Below are 17831 nucleotides of genomic sequence, written 5' to 3'. Positions count from 1 at the left end.
CTAGCAGCCTGCCAGTATGCCTGACACCCCCCCATGATGTCAGCTAACTCCTAGGCTTGCACCAAGCTATGCCAGTTCTTACACTGTTGGGACTAGCATGCAGGGGAAATCTGGGATTCAGTATCATTCCCCTCATTTGCATACAATTGCCTGCTGATGCATAGTTACATGTCCCATACTGAGCCTCCCCCCTTAGCAACCACTATTCACTGGCCATGTTGTCTTCTGCCTGCCATTGATTATAATGGCAAAATAGTGATTTTGGTTAGAATGCTTATTTTAGTTTTTTTTCTTATTTTTCGCCTGGTCCCATTTGCGCGCCGCTGCCCTATGCATAAATAGCCGAGATCGACTAAAAAAATAAATAAAAGTTGATTTTTTTTTATTTTTGCAACTGTTTTCCATGCCAATGGCCTTATATTTGGCCATTGGCATGCTTTCTACATAATATCCACCCTTTATTTGGAGCTGTCATGGCTCTGTTTTGTAGTTTGCAGAAATGTACTCCGTTACTGGCGAAGAACATTTCTGCAGATTACACTTGTCCTGCACAGCTGGCTTCCAGCTTCCTGGATCACAAATTCACCTCATTTGCATGGATTTCTCATACAAATGGGGTAATTTGCATACAGGAGCTGAGTCCATGCAGGACTAGTGCAGAAGCACTCATGCACTTCCCTACAGCTTATTCCTGGATCGCACGGCAGACATATTGCCTGCTGGAGCTCCTGCACTATTCCTGCACACCATGCAGGGCTTGCTGAATCTGGGGGTTTGTCTGCAGCCTAGGAGCAAGAAACAAGAGTTTTTTTTTTTTTTGAGAAGTAAAGACATTTTGTTTGAGCTACACTGTAGAACAAATTTAATACAACATCATATTGAAACTATATTGTGGAAAAGGTAAGCCTAAAATTATACTTATTATATATACACACACAGACACACACAGACACACACACACACACACACACACACAAACACACGTGTGTTTGTGTGTTTGTGTGTGTGTGTGTATATATATATATATATATATATATATATATATATATATATATATATATATATATATATATATATATATATATATATATATATATATATATAGATTAACAGATGCATGTTTGCATATGATACATATGACTATAAACTTTATAGTTGACATGTTAAATAACTAAAACAAAACATCGACCAAAATATGTCAAAAATTCATTATAACAACAACACAAATTGTTGATACCCAGTGTACTGAAAAAGGAAACAAATTTCCTTTTCTGATGTACTGTCCATAACCTTACCACAAATTCAGCTCAAATTTGTCTGAATTGTGATAGTGTTATGGAAATGTTTTTTTTTTTTTTTTTTTATTAAGGTATGGGTCATGGCTGGGGTTAGGGGCAGAGACAGGGTGATGGTTAATATTAGGATTATGGTTAATGTGCATTAGTAAAGTGAGCTGTTGGCTCCACATATTTCATCTAATCTTAGCCTATACTACATACATAACCTGCAGCATGGATAATAAGGAAATCTTGTTATTTTCTGATCACTGATGTTCGATTTTGGGTATATTAAATAAGTCAGAGGACAAGGGAAACAAAGCCCTCCCACACACACAAATCAAAGCTGGTTGGATTTTTAACTAAGTTTGTATTTTTCTATATGTTTACATGAGTGATTATTAAGCATCATTGCATAGACAAATCAGCCACACACATTTAATCTTACAAAACAATTATTGACCAACTGAAAATGTTGAAAAAGGAAAATAAAACTTTTCTGATTGATTAAACTTAATAAAAAATAGACTGCTAACACACCTACATAATTAGTCTAAACAGTGATACTTTTAGGAATTAAGGGCAAGTGTAGGGATAGGGTTAAGGCTAGCACACATGATGAGCAGTGGGCTTTACCCCCCCCCCCCGGACCACCTTACTCATGTCTCTTAACCTTAAACCTACCACTACTCCTCCCAGTAACCCCAACCCTACACATGAGAGTCCTAATACTACTATACAGGAGACACACACACACACACACACACACACACACACACACACACACACACACACACACACACACACACATGCAAATGTTACACACACACACACACACACACACACACACACACACACACACACACACACACACACACACACACACACACACACACACAACACACACACACCTTCATTGCTGAAACTTTTGTTAGAAAGAAAAGTTTGGGCATTCCTGCCCACATCCTTAAATGTGATGATTCACAATTTCAGTATTGAAAGAAAACATCTCCTGAGCAGTTCTAACACAAAATGTTATGTTCAATTAAATATAATGTACCAATTTAAATATTGTACAGTACATTAAAATAAGGTGTGCATTAGATCACTTTTTCATTCAGTTCTGTTTAGATTAAGTTCATTATATATGTATACTTCCTCTGAAGTCACACAAACTCATTTCAAAGAAAGAAAGAAAGTGGAAAAAATGTAAATCTTACCTTCTCCTGCTTCACTGACTACATCAATTAAATCAACATGACAATGTTGCAGCTACAGTTTTTTGACTGTTTTTTAACTGGAGGTTGACATATAATACACTTCTTGTACAACAGCTACATCCAATATCTTTCAAATTCATTTCACCTTAAATGCTAGTTTTCTATTCTTAAAATCAAAATAATCCAACAATAGTACTGTTAAGTTTTCATAATTACAAAAATGAACACATTTTCAATTTATAATATATAATGTATCTATCATATACTGCGGTGGTGGTGCTGCGGTAGCATTGTTGCCTCACAGCAAGGCATTGTCCCTTTCAATTCTCAGCTAAAGCGTCTTCTGTGTGGAGACATGCGTGAATGGGTGTACCTTCATTGAAGGTTGTACGTCAGGGCTGGCAACTCGGTATGTAAAAATATGCTGCCAATCATTAGCGGACTGTAGTTCCGCTGTGGCGACCCCTAACCGGGAAAAGATGAAAGATACAATGACAATGTATCTATCATATCCCTAGCTCTGCCTCTTGTATGCAGGCCTGAATGCATTAAGTTCTATCAATGCTTCATATGATCATATTGCAGTCGTTTTCATCCAGAATTCTATGGAACCTGATAACATCTGAGAACAATTCTACCACTAATTTCATATTAATAACTTGAAGATGTCAAGGTGGCATCAGATGAAAGCAGTGCAAGAGATGTTACTACAAAAAGCTATATAAAACGTAAGATCTTAGGCTAATGGAACTAAGAAAGTCTCTCCTTAACCCCAAGGCTATTCATTCTTGGAATTAGTATATATTGCTGGATATGGGCATCTTGAGACAATGTAGCAATTGTAGCATGTTTACTGACAACCAATTAATCCTTAAAGAAGCAGACACAGTATGCAATAGGTATACTAACACAATGACACTGGAGGCTAAACTATCGCATGCAAGTGCACATCAGTTTGTCAAAACCACATGCACAATACTCACCTCACATAATGCACAGCACACACACATAGATTAATGTATGCTGAGGCACTTAAAATCAATATTCCTAAACAACAAAGATTGCCTAGATCACCCATTGTCAAAACTATGCCTCAGCAAGCCCAAAGGCACTCAGAAAAAACAACATCAAAGACCACACTTACTGTCACTCTCGGTGGAATCTCAAACACTAAGCCCTAAGGCAAGCAAACATACTTCCCAGGACTCTCATCATAGGGGACGCCATTGTAAGATATACTGATGCCTGTCTAACCAGGCTGAACAAGCAAAATATAACTGTTACTTGCTTTTCTGGAGCCAGAATTCACCAAATCATACATGTACTCAAGTTGGTACACCACAGGTACCAGTATGATTCCATTATAGTCCATGTAGGTGTAAATACCCTGAGATGCACCTCCTTGGACTATATGAAGAGAGACATTATGAAGCTTTCAGAGTATATGTCTCAGGCTGGTATGAGCCTAGCATTGAGCAGCGCATTACCATCACTGAGGATGATGCCATAATATGAGCAAAAAAATGATTGATATCAACAACTGGTTATCTTTCTGGTGTCATCTAAGAGGATCCAATATTTGTCAGCTTAGGAGGAAATGGTTAACAGACCATGTTGCTTTGCCAAGGGTGGTCTGCACGTCTCCCCTCTAGGCTTTTGAATACTGGCTAAAACTTTATTCACCCCCATAGTGCCTTTTTTTGGCAATGCCAAATGGACAAACCTGTCAACATAGCAAAAGCAATTCAATTGAACACCAAGGTGTTACCACTTAATGCTGGAGCCTAAACAAAAAAATGCACTCCCTCCAAGCCATCCTAACACTTGAGAATATAGACATCTGTGCAGTTACTGAGGAATGGTTTAATGAGGTAGAAAGTACCCCAACAGTGCAAGATTTCAAGGCCTTCCACACATTTAGACCAGTAGTTGCACAGAAAAGGGCTAAAGGTGGAGGTGTCTCAATATACATCAATAACAAGCACACCTCTAGGGAGGTTAAAGAGGATGATGCACTGGAGTTCCTCCATGTGCAAATCACCATAGACAAAATCTTGTACCATATCCTAGCCAGCTGTAGGTCACACTCCATGTCCCAAGAAGCTCACAATGCATACTTGGACCTATTGGAAACACTTACCATCCAACCTAACACCCTACCTATGCGAGACTTTAATTACCTCTCTATAGATGAAAAATACTACACAGCCTCAAATCTACAGGCACAGAGATTCCTGGACTTCATACATACAAACACCCTTGACCAAATAGTGAATACACCCACTACAGGCTCCAACATACTGGACCTCGTGTTTATATAAATATGGGAGAATGCTGCCCCCCCCCCCAAATGTCTCATCCTCCGTGAGAAGGTCTGACCACAAAGCTGTCTCCTTCAAAATCAAAAGCAACTTCATAATCCCATTAAAACCAGTAACAGTTATGAACTACTCCAAGGCAAATTACCTTTTATTAAGTGATGTATTGTCAACATTTGGTGCTCCTCCAAACCCAAAGAACTCAGCAGCCTATACTGAATTGCTCTCAGAAACTCTGTATAACCATGTCAGTGGCCACATAGAGGCTGCTGTACCTACCAAAAGTAAGCACAGGAGTAGTCTTAGAAACAAACCACAATGGTGGCATCCCAAATTAAACAAGATATACAACAAAAGGGAAATAAATTATGGCAAAAATCAGAAAGGGTAGTTCCCATAAAAATGGAAGTTCTCTCATCAAAGTAAATAGGCAACTAAGCGGGCTAATTAGGTCAAGCAAATCCATCTCTGAGGTTAAGATATCCTCCCAGGTGAAAGATAACCATAACACTTTCTATAGCTATGTCTGAAACCTCAAGACCACTACACAGCAGTGTGCTGAACTGGTGGTTAATGATGCTACATTCACTGAGCCTAGTGATATAGCAAGCCTGTTAGCAGACAAATTCAGTTCCAACTTTACCCCTCCCATCAACCCCAACCATTCCTTCAGAGATTCCTCAAACATAATCTCTCCAGATAAATCTAGGAAGCATGTACTAGCTGCACTCACTAAAGAAAGAACATGGACTCAGTGGGCCTCAATAACATCCCAGGATGCTTCCTGGACAGTCTAAAATATGACTTATCAGGATATCTGTAGTCATTTTTTTAAGTGTAGTCTTAAAACAGGATTTGTGGCACATGAATGAAGGACTGCAATGGCCATCCCCCTTCATAAGGAAGGACCTTCAATAGATCCTGGAAATCACAGACCCATTAGTTTGATTAGTCTTATTTGCAAAGCCATAGAAAGAATTATCATGGATATTATCATCAAGGATATAGGAGACCTCCAGATACTGGATCCATCCCAGTTTGTCTTTTTCAAAGGAAGATTGTACTTACTGAATCTGATAGACTTCTTTGAAATGGTCACTAAGGCTATAGATAAGGGGGGAATGGTGCATACTACCTACCTAGATCTGGCTAAAGCGTTTGATACAATACTCCACTTGGGCATTGTCAACAAACTTATGGAACTAGGTATAAACCCCTTTATAGTGCACTGGATAGCTAACTGGCTCACTGATAGGACCCAGGAAGTTAGAATCAGGGATGTCACCTCCATAAAGAGGCCAGACACAGTGGAGTTCCCCAGGGCTTTGTGCTGGGCCCACTCCTCTTCAGCATCTACTTCTGGGATGTCATAACCAAATGTCAAATGCCTTTGGCTGACCCAGTTCACACATGAATGCAAACAGGAGAAGTCATTGAATCCCCCCAAGATGAGAACACCCTTCAGGAAGGACTAATACAGACAAATGCTCAGTGCCAAAGCCATGGCTTAAAACTCAGTACCAAGAAATGCATTATAGTACCTTTCGGGAAATCTATCACTCTGGGTAATTACATCATCAATAAAACACCCTTAAAAGTCAATTTGGTAGTCAGGGATCTGGGAAATCATAGATAGTAACCTAGTCTTCAACCAGCATGTATTCAAGGTAGTAAGAAAATCTTTCTATGGAGCTGATTAGTAGAATCATGGAGTCAAACCTGAGATTGGTGTTAGGAGAAGGAGAGGATCAGGGAGCAGACCAGTAACACTGTGAAATTAGTGAGCAAATGGTAGACTGTAAAGCATTGATCCCAATGAGTATAGGAACAGACATATGATTTACAAAAAGTGGTTGGGAAAGACTGGAAATTTGTTGACTGTTAAATTTGTACTTGGCTGTTTAAATGGAACAGTGAAGACATTCAACACAGATAAAGGGAAATTCACAGAGTTCTGTGACTGCTCTTGCAGATAGGGCATATTTCAGGGACTTGCCATGTATGACAGCACCACTTCTGTTTGCAGAGCTGTCAACCCCCCACGCTGAGATCACAGCTAGTGCATTTAAGACTTTTGCATCACAATTACCCTTTGAATCGGGAAGCAGCGGCTGCCATTATTATTTATGTAGATGTTTAACTGACTATTGTCTTGTATTTGCACCTGAAACACAGTGCTAAGTTCAGACTCACTGTAAATGCTACTTTTACTGCAAAATGTTAGCACTCCGTCTGGGAATACATCTGCCCAAATCACCCCCTTAGCTACAAATCTAGCCTTAACTTCATCCACACTACAATATAAAGAGCCCTGTTTAATGATCTATTAGCACTATTATTGTTTTTTTTCTTTATCTGTTTAATCTGGTGCTAGCAAGTTAACAACTTATCTGCCCTTTGCACCACTCAAACTGGCTGACTGTTTTCTACAATTCAAGCCATATACTGGGTCCTAAAATAGTATTTTCTAATTGGCTAACTCCCTACTGTTGTGTTGGATCTCCTTCCTCCATTTTCAGTCCATTTTCAGTAACCAGTACTGACTACTTTTAACTCATAAAAACCCCGGGCACCATATTTCGATCATCATTCACAGCTGTTGTGTCCCTCGGCATTGAGTGCCCTAAAATGTAATTTTTTTTGCTAGGGTTACTTAGCTCTGTGAATATTATCTTTAACTTAAGGATGTTACTACTTATCAAGCTGGTATACTGAAAGTGTGCTGTTAATGAACAGACTACTTGCCACATTTTAGATAGTATGCTAGATACTGGTGTTTACTTGCTAGAATTTTGTTGTTTATATGTCTATTTTGCCCTTAGCTAAATAATTTCCTGTGAACTGTATTAGGAAAATGTCTTAACTTATGTGGTTCCTACTGCTTGATTAACTGATAAAATAAGGGGCAGTATTTTGCAACAGCGACTACTGCAGAGCATTCCAAACTTGTTTTACTAGGAAACCTGCTGTGCGATTGTCTAGTATTACTTACTATTAACTCGTTGATGATTTTCACTAGATATCAATCTGGTTTTACACTTTGACTATATGTGTACACCAATTAAGTCATTTTAAACTGTTTTCCTTCTGTTTTTCTTTCTCCCTGCATGCCATTATTTTTCTCTAACTCTTTCTCTCTCATCCTACAGCACCACTTTTGTTTACAGAGCAATCACCCCCACCCCAACTCTGAGATTGCTGCTAGTGCATTTAAGACTTTTGCATCAGAATTACCTTTTGAATCTGGAAGAGCAGGCTGCCATTATTATTAGTTTACTCTACAATGTAGGTGTTTTACTGACTATTGTCTTGTATTTGTACCTGAAACACAGCGGTAATTTCAGACTCCCTGTAAATGCTACTTTTACTGCAAACTGTGAGCACTCTGAGTGGGAACACAGCTGCCCAGTTCACTGCCTTAGCTAATGAAGCCACCCTTAACTTTATCCACACTACAATATCAGGAGCCCTATTTAATGATCTCTTAGCACTATTATTGATTGTTTTCTTTATCTGACCAATCTGGTGCTAGCAAGTTAACAACTTATCTACCCTTTACAGCACTATGCTCAGGCTCACTCCATTGCCCTACCCTACCCCATTGTCACCCACCCCCACATCAATTACATTTATAACAACCACTCCACACCCACCACAACACACCAACCACTCATACTCCACTGTATCACCATTACATCACACCACTAATAATTCCACCCATCACCTGCCCCGTCTCCAACTTCTCACACAACTACACTCATATTCTACTCTCCTTCTTCCATTTTCAAAAACTACCACATCCCCTACACCAAATCCTGAACACAAACATGCTACCCATTCACATAATAATCCTTGCACTATTAAGAATTGCCTTCATTCTCATCACAACTCACAACCTTTTCATTATCTACTTAAAATCTCCCACCTACTCAGCCACAAATCCTCCTCTAACTGTACACACCAACTTCAATATAACACTCCAAATTGATAACTCTGACAAAATCGAACTATTCTCATATACTTATATTCACCTACTTCCTCATATATATCACTGAAACACCCTCAATATCCACTAAATATGTTTGCCTAAAATCTCACAAAAAAAACAAACCTTCAGTTATGTGGAAACATACACCCTAACCCAGGCCCAGAATCCACCCAACAAAACACATTCATTACACAAAATAAACCCCAACCAACAATAACGCCTAACACCCCTCCATCCATCAATATGCCCAAAAAAGGTCACACACCCTCCTTATTAACATAAACCTCAGACGCCTGCTAAGCAAAATACATGAATTCCATGATACCCTATCCCTGAACACTCCTGACATTGCAGTCCTAACTGATACCTGGCTTAAACCCCTAATAAACAACAATAAAATCATACCTCCTAGCAATGACATTCTTAGACAAGACAGGATAACAAAACAAGGTGGAGGTGTAGCAATAATATATAATAAATCTCTTAACTTTGAGCAACTGCAAGTTGCCCCCCCAGAGGTAAATAACACTCATGCCTAAAACTCAATAACAATAAACATATAATCCTACTAGCAGTGTACATCCCACTCAACAACAATCCATCTACTATAGAAAACTTGCTTTCAAGGGCTTCTATTACATTTAGCCAATAAACCATTATAGTTGGAGATTTTAATACTGATTTGCAAACCTATTCCTCTGAAAAACCCTCCAACTACATAAACTTATATGGTTTCACACAACTGATACATTCACCCATGGTTGACAAAAGCAGCAACAATCAATTTTCAACTGGTCTCTGACAAATAGACCCTCACTTATCTATTACTCAGGTTGTCTGCCAAACAGCCTAAGTGACCACCTCCCAACCTAGTTCCTACAGCACCACAACTCTCACACAACCACTACATCATACAAACAAGTACACAATACAAAAAAATGTCTCCACAAACACTTTTAAAGAACTGCTCCAAAACTGCAACTGGTCCCCATTAAAACTCCTCCCATTAGATTCAGAAGTCCAATACTTCAGCAATAAATGTCTAGATATACTAAACTCCCTGGCCCCTATAAGACACATTAGAACTAAAACAAATTACTGTCCATGGCTGATAAAGGAAACCAGACAGCTACTAAAACAAAGAGACAAACTCTGGTACCAACATCAGGCCAACAAAACCAAACCCTACCTAAATAACTACCGTCACTTAAGAAATATTTAAAAAAAATCAAAACTGATAAAACAGTACTACTCAAACATGTAGCACAAACATCAGAATAACCCACAAAAATTCTGATCTACTCTCAAACAACTTATACATCCAGGCCGTACTTCCACCCCATCACCAAATACCCACAACTCAGAAGAAAGCATAGCATCCCAGTTTAAGTCCTTTTTCATAAAGTCTGTACTCTCACTTATAAAAAACAAAAATAGTTCTCAACAAATCTCTCATCCTGTAACCAATGACACCCATACCACACTCCCACTTCAACCTGTCCAAATAGGCAAAATAAAGAAATTATTGAGTAAGCTAAAACCTATAACTTTTGCAGCCAAAAAAATACCAAATGAATACCTCAAACTATAAATCGACGTCATCTGTTACCCAGTATTGATTCTGATTAATAGATCCATCTTAGAACAATACATACTTAAAATTTGGAAAATCTCCTATGTAATTCCTCTCAACAAAGGGGGCTCTACATTAAAACTCTCCAACTACAGACCAATATCCACATTATCCCCTTTCAAAATTTTCAGAAATATGCATCCACTCACAGCTAACGGACCATCTACTAACTAATAAGCTCCTTACCAACTCACAACATGGATTTCAGCCAGGCCATAAGACCACCACTGCCCTGCTTAACTTCACCAATACTGTAAACCAACTAAAAACAATGGCCAAATGGTCTCCTCAATATTTCTAGCTATGTCAAAGGCATTTGACACAGTGTCCCACAAGCAAGTCCTACAAGAGCTAGTATCCATTGACATATCTAAAAATACCCTCTCATGGTTCCAAAATTAACTTTCAGATTGCCAGCAAGCAGTCAAGTGGCAAACTGATCTCTCTTCTCTGCTTCCTGTAACAGTAAGTGTTCCACAAGGCTCATTAATTGGTCCACTACTCTTCTCAGTGCTCACCAATAATCTTCATACTGTAACTAACCTTGTTACCATCATACAATATGCAGATGACTCAACTATCAGGTGTGCCACACCCTCCCTGCCACAGCAACAAGAAGTTACCCAAAGATCTTTCATGGCCATCGAGTCTTTCCTAAATAAATATCAGCTCATCCTTAACCCCAATAAGACCAAGCTAATGCTATTCCCCAACAACAATCACAAAGCAAACAACCTCATCCAGGACTTTAAAATCACTTCATCCAGCCATGCACTAATTGAACCAATCTCAGAAACTAAGCTACTAGGCATCACTATTGATAATAATTTAACATTTGATTAGCATATACCACTTGTAATTAAAAAGGCCCACATTAAGTTAGATTCTCTTTACAGGATTAAGGCTTACCTAGCCAACACTTTTTGACAAGCAGTTGCCAGGACCCACCTACTATCCACCCTATTATATGCCTCCCCTACACTCAAGAACCTTAGGAAAACTGACTTAAGAAAACTTAAAACATGCTAATACAAGATAGTCAAATTTGCCACCAACCTACACCACAGAACCCATCACTGCCTTGCTCTAAAACAACTCAAATGGCTAGAACTTCCCAACCTATTATCCTTAAATCAGCTTACCTTAACACACACTACAGTACACCTACCTGACAAATGTCCAGCCCTATGCAACCCAGTACAAATCCACCTCAATAACAGGAGCCTGAGATCCTCCAACAAACTACTGCTAAAAGTTGCAAAATCTAACAACAGCTTTGGAGACTCTCTTTGCTCTAATCACATCTGTAAAGCATGGAACACTATCCCTCAGAATATACTAAACACAAACTACCCAGTACAATTCAAAAACTTGCTAAAGATCCATCTAAATGACAACTGGTTACGCTCTTACTTCTCACCAGGCTGAACTTAGCTGTCATTTCACTGTTTCAGCCCACCCTCAAACTCTTCTCCCACTCACTACTATGATGTATATATGACCTCTGACAAAATTATTGTATGTTATTGGACAAACATTATTGAATAGTACTCCATTGTATAGTGGGCTTTCTTTATCATCTGTATAATTTTCTGCTGTGTATAGTTTATGTGCTGATATACTGTGTACTTTTGTGTGAAGCTTTTCTCCCCGGACCTCCGCTGAAAATGGGAAACTAGCCCATTCAGGCTTCCCCAGTAAACAAATGTTGAATAAATAAATACAAATAAAGTTATAAGCAAGGGCATGGCATCAAGGTCCAGAGAGGTCATTGTACTATTCTATTCCACCCTCATCAGACCAATCATAGACTATAGTACACCTATCTGACAAATGTCCAGCCATATGCAACCTAGCACAAATCCACATCAATAACAGGACCCTGAGATCCTCCAACAAAAGGGCCTTACAGAAACAGATGCTTGGTGCCAGAACCATGGGCTCAAGCTTAATGCCAAGAAATGTATATTTATCCCCTTTGAGAAAAAACATGTACCCATGAATTACCACATAGGTAGTAGTACACTAAACACCGAAAGTGTGATGAGAGACTTAGGGACACAGGTGGACAGTGGTCTCACCTTCGATAACCACATTGCCATTCACCACAACAGTCAGAAAATCCTTCTATGTGGCACACCTCATCACTAAGGGATTTTCATCCAGAAAAAAGGAGGTCATTGTCCCACTGTACTCATCCCTCATTAGACCCATTATAGAGTACAATGCCCCATTTGGTATGTACCTCACAAGACATCTGCAACAGGTGGAAAGGCCGCAGAAATACCTCACTAAAAGAATCACAAGCCTAAAGCAGATGCCCTATGCTGACCATCTAAAAAATTTCCAGCTATACTCTGTGGCATATTGTCTACTCAGAGGCGATCTCTGCTTAACATACAAGGCCATGTCAGACCCTGAGCTGTTGGACATGCTCCACTTAGAGCTGTTGCAGAAAACCCAATCCCTCAGAACCACACATTCCAGAGATCTAAAGCTTGTCATCACAATAAACAAAAACATGCTGGAGGGATAGGTTCCTGACCCAGAGACTCCCCATACTCTGGAATAGACTGCCTATACATGTCAAGCAGAGCGCCTCCTTGGCCCTCTTCAAAAGGAACTTTGACAATTGGATGGGAGATAGGAAATTCACCTCGGGGATCACGTCAGTCGCCCTGCTAGACAGGGGTCCAGGGAATTGTTTGGCTAGGCTTGTATAGGCCCTAGGGCTGATAGCCTAGAACCAACCTATGAACCTAATGCCCCCTTCAACATGTACCTGACCAGACATATCCAGCAACTGGAATGTTCACAAAGGATCGCTACAAAAAGAATACAGGGAGTAAACACAATGACCTAACAGGCCATTCTCTATACTCAGTATCATACGACCTTCTGAGAAGTGATATTTGCCTGGCATACAAGGCATCCTTGGGCCCTGTTTTGATGAAACTTTTGCACATCCACAAAACAAACAGTATCAAAACTACTAGATTAAAATACCCAAATTTTGCTTGCAACATAAATAGGACATGTTGGACAGACAGATATGTTTCTTAGAGAATTCCCATTCTCTAGAAGAGTCTCCCTATCCCTGTGAAGCAGAGTTCCTCCCTATCCCTTTTTAAGCACAACTTGGACCAGTGGATGGATAATTGGAAATTCACCCCAGGTCTGGCTCCTATGTCTCTGATGGAGAGATGCAGTCAGTAAATCACCACCTATATAAATTAGATTTGTGGGTCACATTTAGGTTACATGACTAGACTTATAAGAGCTCTAGTGGCCATTAGCTTGGTATACATCTATGAACCTACAAACCTATATACAGAACTGCAGGATGTAGGATTACAGGTTGCTTAAACCCCTGCAGAAAGGCTATTTTTTATAGCCAATGATATCCAGTGCTATGTATTCTTGATGGATGATAGTTATGTGGGTTCTACGATTAACCATCGGTTCATCTGACAAACTGATACTAATATGAGATCATCACTGAAAATATTTGTCTGCTCATCAGTCACCATCTGATACTTGTCATGAAAACTCTGTACAAAATTAAGGTGCAGATAATTATTTCTCAATACAGATATAGCAAAGATGATATGAAATAAACTGTTTTATAGACACACAAACACACACACACACACACACACACACACACACACACACACACACACAAATACATAGTAACACACAGACACATGCACACACACATACACAGACATAGTCACATACACATGCACACACACACACACACACACACACACACACACACACGCACACGCACACGCACACGCACACGCACACACACACACGCACACAAACACACAGTCAGAGATTATTGTTTCATAAGCTATTATGTCTTGTCAGAAACCTAAAAATATCACCACGAGATCTGAGTATTATTACTTTAGCTCATTCATGTGTGTAACACCTCTTTTATATACTTCCATGTAACACCCACAGCTCCTTATGCTGTCCTATCATTTCTGGTGGCTGACTTTTTTGGCTAATTTATCAATTAATAAAACCCAGTGTAAGAAAAGGCAAGGTGAGACTAACAAAATGACACTGATTTTTTTTTTTTAAACTGTTGCATGTCCTACAATGGAAGCATTAATCACCATTTGTGATTTGTTATTCACATCTTCATATTTACTTTCCCATTTTTATAACTGAGAGAGCTTTATGTTATTGAAGCATGATGTGAAATGAGAGACGGAAAATACATTGTCATTGCCAATATATAGTAAGTAGATTGCACTAGAGATATTGATAACTGCTAATAATTATGAAGATACGTACTATTGCCATGTGTGCATTAGTATTTTCAAAAATTACCTGACTTACAAGCTACTACATGGTATTAGAAGGAAATTGACATTAATATTTGAACGGAAAGTTGTACATCTTGACAGATATCCTATATTATTTCTATTGTTACTTACACAAACATGAATGGCATTTCCTAATTTGTAAATATCTCAAATAAGCACTCACAAAAATTATTACTGCCATGAGAATGTTCAAGTTTAGCTGAACATATATCCTGCTTGCACGTTTTCCAAGGTATGAAAAGTTGTTTGAGAAACCTTAAAGAAAAATATAATTACGGGGTATTGTGCTATTAATATTTTATAATGGTGTAAATATTATAAACGAGCTGACTGTTATTACTGAAAGAAGACTTTATTTTTTTACTAATAACATTGCTGTTTGTGCCTTTTTAAGAGCACTTACGGTTTATAAGACATTTACATTGGTTTGGTTGATGCTTTTTAACTTACTTCAGAAAATTCTTGGAATGTAAAGATATGTGTAGGTTGCTAGAGGTAGCATTCCACATCTTAGTGGTGTTAATTAATTAAAAAGAGTAAAAGGGTGCTGTTAGAACCCTATTAATGTTAACTTAGCAGGAAGGAAAAGAGACAGGACATCCAAACTAAATGGGAAAGAGGAAGCTAGTAAAAAAAAGTGATGAATACATTTCTGTGAGTGTTGATTTATGCAATTAAACTCATTCTCATTTTATCTGCTGGTAAGGCTTTTGTACATGACTGCAGCCAGAGCTATAGCTAGGCATTTTGGCACCTGATGCCATCCTCTGATCTTGTGTTCCCCTCTTCAGTTTAAAGTTGAGGAGCAAAAAAACAAAAAAACTGAATCTGGCACTCCTAATGTAAAAAGCAATCCAGGTTTGTGTGTCCCAAGACATTCTTCTTTAATTTTAAACTGTAGCAAACTGCAAGATAACTGCCTGATCATCAATTTTATTTGAATATCCCACCCAAAAATGTATATATTTTTTTGCATATGTTTAAGTAAAATATTTTATTATTCACACGTAAAATTTTTGTGCTTGTCTTGCTATCTGGTTATTGTAGTGCTTAAGGGTAGTTACACATATATGTGATGTATGCCTGTTGGTATCCATCATTTGTGGAAAAAAATATTTTGTTAGAGCTACCATAAACAAATATGATTCAGCTGGCATTTTCTAAAAGTATTCAGTAATTCTAACCATAGACTGGAAGACTGATCTGGCTGATGTCATATAAATTGTATTACTACCCCCAGAAGTTATAATGTGTGTAAATATGAATTAGTATAAGAGATCTGAGATTTAGTTACTGTTGGTGGGATAATACTGTAAGACAATGTCCTCAGACTACAGAGGATATTGGAATCCTGGGAAGTCAGTGATCATAACCCTGCTCTTCAGCTTCAGAGCTGGTACCTTATTTGTGCATTGCTGGTATCAGTCATTGCCCAAAGCAGAAGTGCCCCTTTACTATATGCTTTTAATACCAAAGCCCTGACACATATTATGGGACCTCTCATTGGCACTAAATCTGTATGCCTCTTCAAAACAATCCCAATTTGCCCTCGAAACTCAGAAGTGTTTGCTAAATTCATGTGACATGAAGAGACTTACAAATACTGCCTGGATTTGAATATGTATTGTCTGTGCAATATTTTTTGTACTTTCCTATTCATTTCTTCCAATACTTTGACAAAAGGTAGAATTAACTATGCATTTACTTGTTAATTTACACTTCAAGGCTAAGGAGGAAAGCATTGTCAGTGGACTAATGAAAAGATAAAGCACCAGTACCATACAATGCTGGATTAAGTTGTATTAATTTTGCTGTTCTTCTGTCAATTTGCAATATCTTTTCCTATCTCTCACAATATATTTTGAATCTGTTAAACAACAGGTGGTATATACAAGTACAGTCCATAATTTGGAGTGTAAAACAGAATATTGGCACTCAAGTGTTTGATGATGAAATTCACTAATGTGCAAGTATCTTTCTTCATATGCCAATTCAAAGATTGCTGGATCTCAGCTAATGCCATTTAACAGAGATGCAGTAATCCTGCTGTAGGAGTTACTGCACATAACTAACAGAGGAGTCTCCCTGTTGTTATTGTGAAATACATAAATGCCTATCTGGAATTTAAAGAAAATATGAAAAATACAAGAGAAAGTAAATGTTGAACATCACTGTTCTCCCTTTAAAGCTGTTTTTGCAAGAGAGCAAAGCTTTACACCCCCAATATGGGAAAGATCAGTCCCCCATCTACCCTGAACTTACATATACCAACTCCAAGATTGCTATAATTCTGAGAAAGTGAATTACTCAGAAAAAGCATAATCTTGGAATTGACATATATAAGCCAGCATTTTTCCTCATTCATTCTTTCTTTATATGGTTCATATTTATAAGTCTATGAATATCTAATGGTTACCAGCAATGGCACAGATACCACAACCATCCCTAATGAGAAAGAAGTGCAGGTGCGCCCCTGTAAAAATGATCTCGTTGTGTTACAGCATTTTTTAAAGCATGCTGTTTTCCTTTGAAATCTTACATTGCCATTTGTATGTTTCAATGTAAAACACGTTTACACCATTGTTAAACCTATAATGTGATGTACACCCCATTGTTTACTATACTGAATTAAGGGGCAAACATATGCACCCATCTTTGCTTTTTGTTGCCATAGTGATAAAGTTAACATGGTGCATTTGATCATATACTCTGTCAAAGTAATATTACCACATGAATAACATGTAACTTAACCTGAGTGATAACCATTTGCATTTAACGTTTGATATAAGAGCTTCAGTACATAGATGCAAATATAATAAATTATCTAAGTATTGTGCTTGTTTGGACTTAAAATGCTTGCAGATTTTAGGAATAAAATGCACTTGGCCATGATAAAAATATGAGTAGGTGTTAACTGTAGGGAGACGTATTATTTCTTACATTTTACTGACTCATTTACTGTTATTAACTGCTGTTCATAGAAATATGTAGTACTTTCCTATTTTACAATTTGTCCTGTTCCTGTATTTCTAAATGGATGTTCCCACATTTA

This window comes from Protopterus annectens, chromosome 3.part1 (genome assembly GCF_019279795.1).
Source record: "Protopterus annectens isolate FY-2018-M chromosome 3.part1, PAN1.0, whole genome shotgun sequence".
Lineage (NCBI taxonomy): Eukaryota > Metazoa > Chordata > Ceratodontiformes > Protopteridae > Protopterus > Protopterus annectens.
This window is presented reverse-complemented; position numbering follows the sequence as displayed.